The 14,509-nt window shown below is 50.7% G+C and overlaps 1 protein-coding gene across 1 annotated transcript in view; it reads right to left on the reverse strand.

Annotated features, from left to right (window-relative positions):
- Tdg (Thymine DNA glycosylase) overlaps window positions 1-14,509 on the reverse strand; it is a 46,669-nt gene that overhangs the window by 29,779 nt on the left and 2,381 nt on the right. The gene's annotated exons all lie outside the window — the stretch shown is intronic.

Below are 14,509 nucleotides of genomic sequence, written 5' to 3' on the forward strand. Positions count from 1 at the left end.
TCCGTCTCTCCGTCTCTCCGTCTCTCCATCTCTCGCTCTCTTCTTCCTGAACGCCCCTTGTCCCTTCTCCGTTTTCCCTTTTCCGCCCCGGAGAACCAGCTTTCCGGGCAAACTATTTCATTGTTACGAAAAAATCGACGATTTCCGGCAACGCACGAAGAGAAAGAGGAGCGGGATCGCGCGATTAGGTCGGATCCGAAGGTTGTTGCAGGGTCGGTGGACCGATGACTCGATCGAACCGTTCGATCCAGCCGAATCTCGGCTCTGGAACGCTCGCGTAGGGCCCCGAATCCTCGGAAAAGCCCTGGCCAGAAGACTCGTTTCACGGGCGATTTCGCCGCGAGAGCGAGAGCTTTTCCCAGGCGGGTCGCGAACCGACGACGAATCGCCGGAACAGGCGAGAGGAAAAAAAGGAGACGAACCGCTCGAGAGGCTAGCTCTCTCGGGGACAATCTCTTTGGTGGGACGCCGACTGGCTGGAAGCGCGGTCTCAAATCGAGAGGGAAAAAGAAAGAGGAAAGCAAGGCCGTTAGCGAGGATGGATAATGCGTGGGCGTTGCGGTTCCGCCGCGCTGTAACGTTAGTCCAGCTCTGAGTCACGTTCAACCAACGAACGGATCAAACTCGACCGTTGCTTTGGTTCTTACTTCAACCAAACTAGATCCCTATTGGCTAGCCTGCATGCAGTTTTGACCTACGATTGCGTGTGTTTTCTGAGAGACAACGCCAATGTTTATCGATTACAATTTTTAGCGAATTTGTCCGAAAAAGGCAAGGTCGCATACGATATCTCCTTAGTCACCAATGGGAGGATAGTTCCTCGGGCAAACTGCTACCAGATACTCAGGACTACAGAAATTGAATGCCTCAAAAAGGTCCCCTTCCGAAGAAGCCACTTCTGCTAGCAAATAAACAAATAAATACCAAGGCAATTCGTCATCGTAGCGAAAACTGAAGAAACGAATTCGAGGTCGAAATCGACGAAACGGATCTCTCGGCAGGCGCAAATCGGTCATCGTTCCTACGCGAGATAAATATTCATGCGTGCATCGCGCATGGAGATCAACGCCGGTCCACTCGTCCCCGTCTCGAACTGGTCGAAAGAAAGACGCACCTCTCCAAGTTTGGCGACGCGGTCTCTCCGGTTATTATTCGGCCCGTAAATTTTTATCGCGCACGCAGGACTCCATTTTTACGAGGGCCATTACGTCGTTGCCACGTAAGGTTGCGCCAGCAGTTCCTTTTTCTCCATCGGCAGTTTCTCTTTTTTTTCTCCACGTTGCCAGCGAAGGCCTCCTCGGGAACAAAAGCCTAGGAGAATGCTCCGTACTCGATCTCCGTTGCGTACCTCGAGATTCATGGCTGCTGTCTCTTGAAGATCGCAATGATCAACTTCCTACATCGTTGTTCGCGGCTGCTTTCGCGGCTGCTTTCGCGGCTGGATAACCGTAGTCCAGAGTAGCAAGTGACGAACGCGAAGGAAGAAAACATAGGTGGAATCGTCGATATGCCCGACAAATAAGAGGAAGGAAGCGAATAAGTTGGGAGAAAAGGCGCAAACAGGAATCGCGGATTGGTAGAATTCGCAAAGGCTCGAGTAATCGGAAAAGTTGGCTCGATTGCCTATAGGGTTCCAACAGCGCGAAGGAAAAAACAAACAGCCACAGACGAAGAAGAAGGTGCACGAAGGACAAGAGAGGGAAGAAGGAATCGGCGGCGAGTTCGCATCGATTCTGGTCGAAGGTCGTACGACCTTCGGCAAAGCGAAGAAGGGGGATTCCCCTGAGTGGAATCGACGTATCGCCTTAGGTCGCGTCGTAGTTCCGAGTTTCCAGTTATAAATTACAGGGTAGACGACCGAGTTCCACCGTTTCTTCTCTCTGACGTCGACGGCAACGTTCTCTTTCCCGCGTTCTCTCCCGGTTCCGCCGACTCGCCCCGTTCCACGCGCAGCTCCTCCTTTTTCTCTCGCATCGCCTCTCCTGCCCCTGTTTCCCTCTTTTTTCTTCCCTTTAGCCGTCTAACTGGCTCGCAGAAGCGGTATACTGTTCGCGTATTGGAGCAAGCGTTCGAACCACGTGTGGTCCCCATTCATAAAATCCTCGAGCCGTAGCACGTGCATCGGAACCCCCTAAAGGACACCGGCGCGGTTCTAAAACACTACCCCAACCAACCCTCCGACTCCCTATCGCCAGGCACACGGTAATAAGGAGTAACGACCGATCGAACGGATACGCGGAACGATTTGAAAATGGATCGAGCTTCTCCTTTCAACCTTCGCGTTTCCACACACTGCTATCGATTCTGAGAGAACGATTTTATATCCCATCATTTCAAACGATTGTCCAAAAGAAATTTAAGGCCGAACTATTATACAGTACTGTAAAGGAGTCCCTAAATCAACCAATCTAATAGATAATCAGATAGCAGCAATAGATTCGCAATTGTAACACCTAAGCAATGTTCCTTCGATAAGCAAGCTTCTCCACCAAGTTTTTCCACTAAGTTCGTGATGCTGCAACGTGGTGCTTTGCACCACTGAATCGATATTCACGCAGCCCTCGTCTAATCGGTCTTGCTCGTAGCTAATCCATCGGGCGTATCGCGATCTCGTTGTCGAGGCAGGAATAATCTGCGTCGTTTGGCTCTTGTGCTCGCCTCGAATTCTCTTTTCCCCTTAATCGGAGACAAAGGAGCTCGAACGAGCCCTCTTGTCTCGACTTCTCCTTCAACGTCGTCTCCTCTTGGGGAAGCAACGACTGTCGCGCGGCCGAGGCGCGAGATAATCTCGCCACGAATCTGTATCGGCCGCGATCGATCTCGAACGGGTGGCCGACCGACCGATCGAGAGGATTCCCTCTCGCGCCCCACCCCTTAAGAAGCGTGCTCGATTTTCATGTAATTCAAATGAAACGCAAGCTGTCCTCGCCGAGACGTGCTGAGACATCAGACGCTGAAAGACACGATGACACGCTGTCGCGCTCGCGCTGACCTGGCCATCGCCTCGACTTAATTCAAGGTTCCCGATTTTCATCGGAAAAACTGCGTGTCCGGGTACGTTGCTGCGTCGTCGTCGACTTTTAGTCCGCTAGAGTCTCGCACGTACACCAACCTCCATTCTCCTCGCGAGCCAAATTTCCATTATTCTCTATCGATTTTCAATCGTCGAATGGGTGTCTCCAAGTTTCCGAATCCAAGGTCTGGGTTAGTTAGTCGATTCCATTTCCGTGGCCGAATTCCTACTTCCTCTCTTATACCGAGTGACCTTTTTACGATCTTCGAAATGCGAGAGGAATCCAACCGAGGCGGTAACGTGTACCAAGTGCGGATATTACAACTTAGAAACGTAGGTTGTAACGTAAGTGAGCCCTTTCGGTTGAAACTGGGCGCAAAATGCAGCCAACGTTCACACCTTCTTTCGTTGGGGCTGTTCTCGAAGAGAGACAAATTTATCGGAGCTGCTATGATTGTGGCTCAAGCGTGCCAAGATATGTCGTTCCTTTCTTAGTAAACTGTCGGGTCTTAGTAAACTTTCTTAGTAAACAATTTTGGTCTTAAGAAGAGCCCAATATGGACATATGTGTAACATTGTCCTTTCGTACAACTTCCTGCGGTTTACGGTCAATTCTACTCACATTTGTCCACTACAAAACCGTGAACAGAAAATCTCTTTTAGACTTATAAGTAGGTATATCGAACCATTTATTCATACCCTATGATCGACTCGTGTCGGCCACCCACAGTGTTTGTTAGTAGTTCTGTTTTCCAATCGGTGGTGTAGGTAAATGAATGCGACAGGTTGTAAGAGTGCACAGAATGAACCGAAAGTTGAAAGATTCTTTAACGCGACCTGGCACACGGTTTTGCAGAACCGAAAGACGGAGGCAAAATAGATGAATGAATCGACGCAGTTGCGCGTAGATTCTCTCCAAGTCTCCCTTCCCTCTGTTGCTGTACCTGTTCCCGGCCTCTCTTCGGTCAATGGAAAATACGCAGAGAATACACGAAGTGAGTCAATATATCGGATACACACAGCCGGTGTATTCCCCCGGCCTAGGTCGGCCCAATCAAATTTTATGATTTGTATCCATCTCGCTCTTCGCGATCCTGACCTACCGCCAGCCGTTCCACCGATAGCGCTGCTTTTTTCCAGTCCCTCTCCCTCGCGCTCTCTCTGCCCCTCGTCTCTCCGCGCTTCCATCGGATTTCCCCTGTCTCGACCTCCACGAAAAAAAGGGAGAGTGGCTTCGAAAGTCAATAAATCGAATTTCTATTCGACGCTTCAAACTTTTCCCTCTTGCCGGCCTATTTTATCTTCTCCGCCTCCACTCTTCCCTTCGCGCGACCGCGATAAAATTTCAACGATCAACGACCACGAGAATTCGTGCAGCGATAGATTTTTTCTTCGTGTCTCTCCGAACCTCTCACTGAGAAACATTTTTCGAGAAAATATCCGCGTATAGCGACTCGTTCGAGAATTCCACCCCTTCTTGGGTGCTCGGGGGAAACGTTGGTTCCTCGGTGATCGCACGAGCCACGACGGATCGATGTCTGCGCGTCTTTTCTCGAACGCGTCGTGAACGGACTCAAACGAGTGGAAGAGAAGTCCCCCCCAGTGTTCCTAGAATACGTCCGAACGCTGCGCGGTAGAATTTGGCTCCTGGAATTCGGGTCCTCCTCTTTGCGAGGCGGTCGCCGAAAATCTTCCACGCTCCAAATCTTTGGACGGTCGGTTTCGGGGCAATAAGACGTTTTCCGGCGGGAAACGGGGCCGCGCTGACGTTCGTTTGACCCAAAAGACGAGCAAGATCGAGGAAGGAAGAGAAGCCAGACGTCGTGCGTCTGCTTGCGATTCACGGCTCTGCCAAGTCGTATATTCGCGTTCGGTGGCGGAAAAACGGTAACGAAGCGGGAAGGGAAAAGGGCGAGAAAAAGTGCGGGACTAGCTAGGAGGAAAAGATAGGGCGGAAGGAGGAAGTGGAACGAGATCAAGAGAAAGAGAAACGACCCTTCCTTCGAATCCCCAAAGCGAGACGCCACGGCGACGAGACTTTGACCGAGTTTTCAAGCGACTCCTACATCGACGCGCGAGAGGGTGAGCGTGAACGGCGGTGGGCGAAGGAGAAGAGAGAGCGGAGAGGAGCTCGTCGCCCTCCCAGACGACCTCCCGTTGCCTCGTATCGCTTCGCGTTGTCTCGTAATTTCTCGCATAGCCGCCACTAAACCATTTACTCTGGCCCGTGCCAAAAGTTCGCCAGTCACGCTTCCCGATTCGCGACTTCGACGCGCTCTTCAACCTCGACCGTCCCTCTAACTTCTTCCTTCGATGCAACCCACAACATGGAATAGAATCCTAATAGAATCCTTCCTACGATCAAAGTATATTCTAAAAAGGTGGTGAAAGAAAAGGAGAAAGGCAAAAATGCTCTCGAATGACTGTGGATCCGTAATCCGTAATTGATTATCCGTATATTGATACGGACAAAGAAGGCATAGGAAGATGATAGTTGGAAAAATATGGGGAAGATAGTGGGCTTCGGAGCTCCTGTCGTTAAAAGAAGCGGAGAGCTGATTGTAGCTACAGGCGATGATGTTTTGACGGCCATCGCACGTTCTCCGCATTAACATCCGCCAAAGTGCTTTGCCAGCGTGCGCCTCCATATATCTTCCGACAACGAGTAATATCTCGGAAACTTCGTTGCCGTAAGCAAGTCGATCAAACATAACGCAACTTATAAATTTCGTTCCTGCATCGGACAAATTTAATGCGAGGATTGACCTAGAGAGGTACGTGAACAGTGGTAGTAGCTTTTTGGAAAGATGACATCTGCTTCCAAAATGCGTATTTATATTGTACCGAGACTCGCAAGGGAAACTAGTTTGTTCTGTTAGCTCGTCCGAGTTGAAGGGGATGTAGGTACCTACTTTTGCAGAACAGATCCTGTGATCTGAGTAGAAGACACTCGAAGCGCAGATCAATCGCGTGCGGTCAAGCACCTTTGTCAGAGTCAGGCAAGACTGAAGAAAGAAAGCAGGCAGGCTCCACCTTCCTTTTTTCATTTTTTTCTTACTGCTAATTCCTAATAGGAGCTGGGGTAAGAGGCTAAACAAAGAAGAGAGTAGACTTTCGTTTGCCCTTAATTCTTTTTTTAAATTTCCAGTCCAGATCTAATTTTGTACATTGGTAAAGAGCAACTAAGCTATCATAAAAATAAGCAGAGTAATAGTGAATACTTGTAAGGAAGAATACTAGGAATTTGACGAAAATACAGAGAGTTGGGAAGTAGTAAGGAAGCAAAGCACGCGCGAATATGATATTTTGGATAGATGCATAGTGAGAATGCTCGAGGGACGTCTACCCATCAAAATTGGTAGCCGGACGTGCGCGCGAGATGGTCCAAGATATTCATGGGCGACTTTCCGAAACTTGTCAACAACCACCCCGAAAATTCTTCGCGCGATGAGGGTGTGGGTTGCGCGGAGCGCGCGTGTTCCAAACTTTCCAGTTTCTCGCCGAATTCCGGAAAGTTTCACCCCTTGTTGGTACTTGCGCGTCGCGTCAAGCAAATCCCCCGCTTATGGGGTTACAAGGGCGGAGATGGCGGTTCGAAATATTCGAGAAACCTGTCCCATTGTAACGCGCTCCCACTCGGAAACTGGCGCGAACGATCGTGTACTTCCACCGTCTCTTTCGCAAAGAAAATGCACGAGTAATAGATGAAGGAAATTAAGCGCCACTTCAGAGTCTGATATTGTCTTATTCTTCGACATTGTACGCAGCGTTATTGCAAGGTAACGAAGGTCGACTTGTCCGTACGCGGAGGAACGTCGAGTCGCGGGATACGAGAGGAAACGCGCGCAGAATTTAGGCGCGTAAAGAAGATTGTGCGCCAGTAAAAACGTCACGGTAACCGCGTCAGTAATTTCAGGCTAACGTCAAGATTACATACGCCGGCACGGAACTCCTCGGCCCTGAGATTCTCCCGGCTTTGGGCTTTAAACGTACGCAAGATTTACGACGAAACTTACGCGCTCGGGCTCACCAGCGGCTAGACTCGTACCTACGAATACGTTGCAAACTCTGTCATCGCTTTGCTCGAAATCCGTAGAACGATCACGAGAATGGATACCAAGAGAATGAGAGCTAGGATCTAGTATACAACCATCGTAAGTTGAAACCTGGAAGGAATGCGGGTCTGATTGGTTGGATCTTTGTGTAGGATCACGCGCATTTTCGCTATTGGCCGATTCGATCGCATCTACTAATCCGTGCCTGTAGCGTCGCGTGTGCTCCTCTTGCCCCTGTGCCGCCCCAGGTTTCAACTTACGATCGTTATACACTAAAGGGTTCACCCGAGATTTTAGAGCAGAGGGCATATTTTTGAAATCAAGTCTCTTGAAAAGAGGACAGGCCCAAATTACTTGAGAAACAGCCTTTGATCGGTACGTGCGCGTTGCTCTAAAATTCTCGACGCAGTTTTTACTTTCGTTGTAAGAATAGTTCTCAGCCTGTATATACCTACGCAATTTGCGGAATGACGTTGCGTGCTGCGTTTTTCAGTCAGAGATGCCAACTCTGAGATGGAAACCCAACGTACCTCCGGCGCGGTTTGAAAGGGTATCCAGGATTTCGGGAGCGACGTGCTCCTCCTTGATGCAATGAAACGCAACTGTTGGCCGGTTTGGTATTCTTTGGCATGCGACTGATGTAAACGCTGCACTCGGCTCAGGTCTATCCATATGCATGCACGCGCGTGCATAGGCTAGTGCACGCGCGTCCACTGGACTCTCGCCACGTACGAGGCGTTTACGTGTACGCTCGCCGACTGCGTTTCACGCGCCATTATGCGATAACCTCGAAGCTGTCTGACTCGAAAAGAAGCTAGGTCAACTCGGAAAGCTCTCACGCGTTCCTTCGTCACCGTGATTCCTCGCGATCCCTCGCGATCGCTCGCGATCGAACGTTCGACGTTCCGTCGCGGCACTCCTCGAGCGCAAGAATCGATGCTACTCGATTCGGGGCGAAGCGAAAAGAAGCTTCGCAAAGGAGGGAGTGATTGCTCGGCAGATCGAAACGAATCCCAACGGTGGCAGGGTCGTTAATTGCGCAACCGTCGAGTAATACCCCAGGAACGAGTGTTAATGTTATATTAATTTATTAAAGGTACATTTAATTATTCGGATCGTTATAACTACGCGACGGTGGCGGAGCCGAGTCCGGTCCAAAAAGCGATGCCACGGTGTAGCGCAGCGCCGTGCCGCGATGCAATTAAAGTCGAACGTAAACTGATAGGGAGGCTGTTACACGAAACTCCGAGGTAATGATTACGCGGGAGCTGTTGTAATTTATTACTGCGCGCGCGCTCGTTATTCTCGATTGTAACGTAATTCGGTAATGCGGCCTAATTGCGGTCTTAATAAGGCCGTGTCTCGGACCAGTTTTCTCCTCGTGGCAACCGCGACTCCCCCGTCGGTTCGATCTCCTTTCTTTCTCGGGACTCGCGACAAGTTCCGCTTTGCCAAAGAACCTTCCGCTCTTCCTCGATCGGAACTCGAACCGGCTCACTCGCGATATCGCCGCGCCTTCCGATAAAGCAGTCGCCTAAACAGAGGATAACTCAGAGAGCGGTACGCGAGCGTGACAGTTAAACGTCTTCGTCGAGCCTTTTAACAATTTGCCTCGCATTCGGTAATCAGGATGACTCACCGGATAGCCGTTATCGCGTTCGATACGTGTCTCGTTTAGTGGCACCAACCACGCGTGTTTCCACATTTTCGATCCGACGCGCGTTATTGCTTCGCTTGATTGGTCGACTCTTTGGAATCCCTTTCTCGAATGCAACAGGCTCGTAAACCCCCTCGAACTTATGCCCGTGCATGCACCCGTCATCGAATTCGACCGTCACGCAATTCATCCACCGAAAAACGCTTTCGTCTAACTTCGACTTCTTAAGATCCTGTACGCTACAACAGTCCAATAAAGGAGGGAGGATCGGTTGATCGAGATCGAGCGACGATAGTATCGATATCTGAAAACTGGTTGGTCCATCGGACTCGGAGCGACGTGGGGAACTACGAAGCTTGTTCCGGGAAGCCAGAAGGTGGCAACGACAAGTTTCTCTGTTTTCCACGACGAGTCTCTCGACGACGGTAGCAGTTTTTAGGACTCGTCCAACGCGAGGACTGGAGCCAAGGTTGCGTTCAGAGAGACGTGCATCATCGCGTTAGAAAGTTCGAGAAGCATATCACGGTAGACAGGTAAGGAGCGTGGAAGGATAGCTGTGGGCTTGGAGCGGTGAGCTCAGTGTTTACGAACGCTCCTCGCTCGCAGACGTTGCGGCTCGCGTTGCTTACATCGACTCTGTCGAGGACGAAAAGGTCGAAAGAGCGAAAACCGTCGGCGGAGAAGACCGAAACTCGCCGAACGCGCACGATCCACCTCCAACACGAGCGCGCGCGGATCTTCTTTTTCTTCGACACCACTGAGCTGCGTACTTACTATATACGGATGATTATCGAAAAGGAGGGAAAAAAAGAAAAGAAGAAAAGAAGAAGAAGAAGAAGAAATTGCTGAGCAGCTCGGTACGCGAAGGAAACTGAAGGTAATCGTGCGAACAGAAACGCTGACGCAGATAAGGGAAACCCTTACGACCGCCTCTGCTGGCTGCGGAGACTATTTACGAGCGGTCTTGCCGAGGAGCCGAACGATTTGCCCGTTCGCGCCTGGTCACCGTACAAATTCGAGAATTCTTTGACCCAAAGAAATCTCCATCGGTTCCGAGCGGAATCTGGCCCAGCGCTTCACGAATCAACCGTCTGCTGGTGCGAGCCAGCTCGCACAATTTCCGAGTGGCGTCACCGCGTCGGAGAGCTTCCACCAGAAATTCTCTATTCCCCTTGGCAAGCTCCGAGATTGTTAACCAATTTTTCAAACCGCGTCGATGGAGTTATCGTCGAATCTGCTTTTTCTCAAGAGAAAATCGTTTTCCTCCGAGTCGGCCTCGATTCCCCTTCGTTTTCCGCTCGGACTCGGAAAGCGCGTGAAACGGTCGTGAAACGGTCGCGTAACGCGCTCATCGGCAAGGTTGCCAGGTTAGACGGAATTTTGTCGCGCTCCGTCCCGTCTTGGAGAAGCGACGTTTTTCGTTCGAACGGAAATATCTAAAAGACGCATCGGAGCGAGAAGCTTCAGCGGCGAGGCACGGAGAGCGGCCCTTGTCGGAAGGCCGGCAGAGTCGTGTCTTTTTTTAACGAGACGAAGGATATTTTCCTCCGGTCGAAATCGGCCTGTTTCGTCGAGAACCGAGCGGAAAAACTTCTAATCCGGCAACGCTGGCTCTTGAGCGAGAACAGGCCGGTACAGCCTGATAAAAATAAATTTGCGCCCGGAATAATCGCGGAGCTCCCTAGAGATCCGTATGGACGGCGTTTAGGTGCTCTTTGGCATAGCGAGGCCGATAGGTTGCGCGTTCAAACGCGTTTCGTCGTCGACGCTTTATTTCGCCGTCCTGATAAGCTCTCGAGAGCCTCGATAAAAAGAACCCTGCTCTCCTTCTTTCACTTTTCTGTCCCGATTCTTTGGGAAAACCTCAAGGATTGTGCGAAAAGGTTGCTCTAGACCAGCCCAAGATACCTCAAATGTTTCCTCCAGGTGAAAAAGGAGCTCAACAGTTTCACTCCTTTACTTAAGCGCAACGCAGAGATATTTCGATTTCTGAACAACGGATCAACAGTTGTCTGCAGCGTATGTCGTAAACAGATTGATATTTCAAGAGTTCAAAGCCTGCGCGACTAACCTCGGAATGAATATTCAATGAATGATAGACCTTGCTACGAGTTAATATTGTTTATGTTTTAAGTAGTAGAAAAACCCGCTCCAACTAGTCCTAGTTGTTCCACGCAATCGCAAGTCTGTTCCATTGACTTTCCTCGTCCCATTCAGACTAGTTCCGTAACCGAAATATGTAGATCCCTGCCGATACGTGCATAAATAATACGCATAACCATAAATAACGACGTATAAGTTGGTACACTCGGAGAAAAATTGATTCGCTTCGAGTCATTCAGTAATTTTTCTTGTCACGCTACTCGGTAGACGGAGCCATAAATTCGTGGTTCCTAATAGCAAAGCCATTAAGCCTTCTTTTTGCTCTTTTACAAGTTTTATCCTTTACGAAGGCTCGTGACTCACTCTGCACGATTGTAGGAACCGCGATTGATACTGTTCCGAGATTCGGTAACTGCGTATCGAGAACGGGTAAGGTCTTCCCGCGGCACGCACCGAGAGGTGTCGAGTGGCCACGAATTCTCTTGCATCACGCAAGAGAGTGGAGAGAGGAGGAGCGCGGAAGACGCGGCTCGACATACATGGTGAGTCACCAAAAATGTCCGGAAAAAACAGTGGTCGTGTTTCATCCGCGCGCCTCGATATGGTCAGTCGAAAGCTTCAGCTGTGAAAGATTGGTTCCTCGCCGGAAGCGGTTGCATCCATATGGCAAGGTTTGTCCAAGAATCGGTAGGCTCGATCCTAGCTCGATAGGCCCTGGTTATCGGCGCCCTCGAGTCCCATTCGACATCAACGTTCTCTCCACGATTTTTCTCGCGAACAGCGTGGCGTTCGCGCGCGGGTCCACGAGTTTTGAAGAGACGCGTACACCTCGCTGGTGGCGTAGAACGCGTTGCAGGAACGGACGGAGACGGAAAAGGAACGAGGCGGAGAGCGGGAAAGACGCGTGTTACGAAACCATAGTCTGCGAGAGCCGAAGGAGGAGAAGAGGTGGAGGAGGTGGAGGCGGAGGAGGAGAACAGCCCGTTCGACGAGCTCTCTTCGTGCGGCCGTTTGTGTTCTATCCTCCCGCCTCCTCCGCCTCCTCCGCCTCCTCCACCGTTGCCTCACCCCGACCCTCCACCTTCGTACTTTTCCTCTTCTCGCCCGTTTATTCCCCGCGCCTCTTTCTTGCTCCTTCGCCGCGCGTTGCTCTCCTCTTCTTCCTCTCCCCCGCTCGCCCCTGCTCGCCCTCGCTCGCCACCGCTCGCCCCCGCCCGTCCCGCTCGCCCCGCTCGCCCTCCGGCTCTCCGTTCTCCACCTCGACGTTTGCTTCGGGCTAAAATAAAAACACGAGGGAGATAACCGAGCGAGACGAGGGGGCAACAGGGCGAGAGGATAGAGCAGAGGAGAGAGACGACGTGCATGTGCACGCGGGGAAGGGGACAGAGAGGAAGGAAGGAAAGAGCGAGCGAGGCAGACTGAAGGAGAAAAAAATGGAGGCAACGGGAAGAAAAAAAGGAGAAGCAAAATGATAGAGCGGAATAACGGGGGCTAGGGGGAGGGAGGTGGGGGGCGGAGGAAGGTCGAGGAGAAAGGTAACGCGAGCAAGAGGAGAAGCGCGGAAGGACGGAGGGCAGATCGAGAAGAAAGGGAAGAAGAAACCCGCGGCGGAGGTTCGCATGACTCGGACCGCGCGATTTACGTGCGTTACGTCTCAAAGTCATGCGTGCGCAAGCCCATCCCCTTCGTCTCTCCTTTTCTCTATTTGCCAAAAGATCTGTCGCGATTACTTGCGGTCGTGTCACGAAAAAAAGAAAAAAAAAAAAGGACGGTACACTTTTCCATGGTGAGCTACGTGTCGCGAATACTGCCCAGCTGAACCTGTACTCCGTCTACTCGCATAGAAATTATGCAAAACATTCGAATCTTGTTGTGCCGCCAAAATATTCCTGGCTAAGAGAACGCACCTGCCGGGCTAGTCAAAAGCTCCAAGTTTCAAGATCTCCGGCGAATCGTTTCGTCTAAAATCTAACTAATGTACTCCAGGTATCGATTTACGCATCACTCGAGCGCGTCTTCAACATCTTCCTGTAATTCTTCCAGTCTGTCGTAACCGGCGCGGCGGGGATATTCTACGAAAGAAAAAGCGCGCGCTAAGTTGACGTAATGATCGCGAGTTACGGTCACGTTCGAGGAGAACAATAATACTCGGGATAAATGTGTCGGTACCGTGGGTCGGGGATAATTAAAATCATAGTCGACCAAAGAATAATTGCCGTGATTTGACGGGCCTTAATGTAGTGGCAGGATAGCTACGGGGCATCGTAATACGTTTCCTGGTGAACGCGACGAGCAAACGAACCGGATTATTGCCAACGACGGTTAACGATGCACGTCGCTGCTCGAGTTGTCGCGGAGTTCCAACTGCTTCGCAACTGCGAGCGTGAAACTTTGCTTTTCGGAGCGACACGCGTCGCGACGCGCCTTTCTTTTGTCCAAGCACGAGCATCGATGAACAGCAAACGTTGAAAACGATCAGTTACGAGATCCATCCACGGTTGGAAGGTCGGTCGCGTTGGTCGCGTTGGTCGCGTTCCACGCGAGTCGAGTCGGTCCATTTCTTCCATAGAGCAGCTTAAACGGCCTTAAATTACGGTGCCAAAGAATACGGCTTTATCGAAGGCGATTCGCGAATACCTGCATCTTGTAGGCTATTCATGTATTCCGAACTTATGGAATACATGAATAAGTTGAACAGGCCGACCGGCAACCAGCCGGAGGAATCCACCCGGAGGAAAGAAAAAGAGAGAAGAAGAGAGAAGAAGAGAGCAAAGGAAGGGACAGAGGAGCAGCGAGCCCGATCTTATTGATAAAGTCGATTTATCGATGAAGCACGATTTATCTGTGACACGTGGCCGCCTCTGCCTTCTTTTCTCTCCTTTTTCTCAGCTTTTCGGTTCTGTTACGACCATGTCGAAGGCGTTCGCCGTTATCCGCGCCAAAACACGTTCTTCGGCCATGTGCCTTCGTTTACGTTTCTTCCGTGCCCCTCTCCAGTGCGATCGCTTCTTGCTTCGCGTCTGCCTTCGTTTCTTTCGCTTATCGCTACGCTCCTGATATCTTGTCAAATTAGCGTCAAGGACAGTATTCTGTGGAACGGGAACGGGAACGGGAACGATACGATTACGAATCGTCGATAGCTAAATGTCGCGGAGACATCACGGTACTTCGAAACACCAAGGAAAACGTGCCACAGGGAAATCCTTAGGAGAAAAGTTGCTCAAATTCGCCAAATAGTCGAATATATTGTCGGAGCGTAATATAGCCTTGACCTATTGGCATCCTCGCGACTGCTCCAAACTTCTGGCGGTTTGGCTTCGGTTCTCCGGAAGCTGCGTCAAATGCGTTTATCGTCTCCATTTGATTCACGGAGAAACGCGCGACGAATTCTTTCTTCTTGACGAATTCTTTCTTCTTGCAAAGATCGAGCAACTATAGTCCCCAGACTACTCAACGATTCTAGTTTTTTCCTCTTTTCTTCTAAGCTCGAATTCGCGGTTCCCACCGAATCGTTGTTCCACAACGTGTCCCCTCCTCAAACTTTATCGTCGAGACGTCGATCACGAGCGATAACGCGCACAAGCGAGGACGTCAGCGTCGAGATACGCCGAACAAATTACACGGTTTAGGGAACGAGGTTAAGGCACGACCGGACCTTGCACAACGAATACAAATGCTACC

The sequence above is a fragment of the Calliopsis andreniformis genome, chromosome 6 (assembly GCF_051401765.1).
Source record: "Calliopsis andreniformis isolate RMS-2024a chromosome 6, iyCalAndr_principal, whole genome shotgun sequence".
Classification (NCBI taxonomy): Eukaryota; Metazoa; Arthropoda; class Insecta; order Hymenoptera; family Andrenidae; genus Calliopsis; species Calliopsis andreniformis.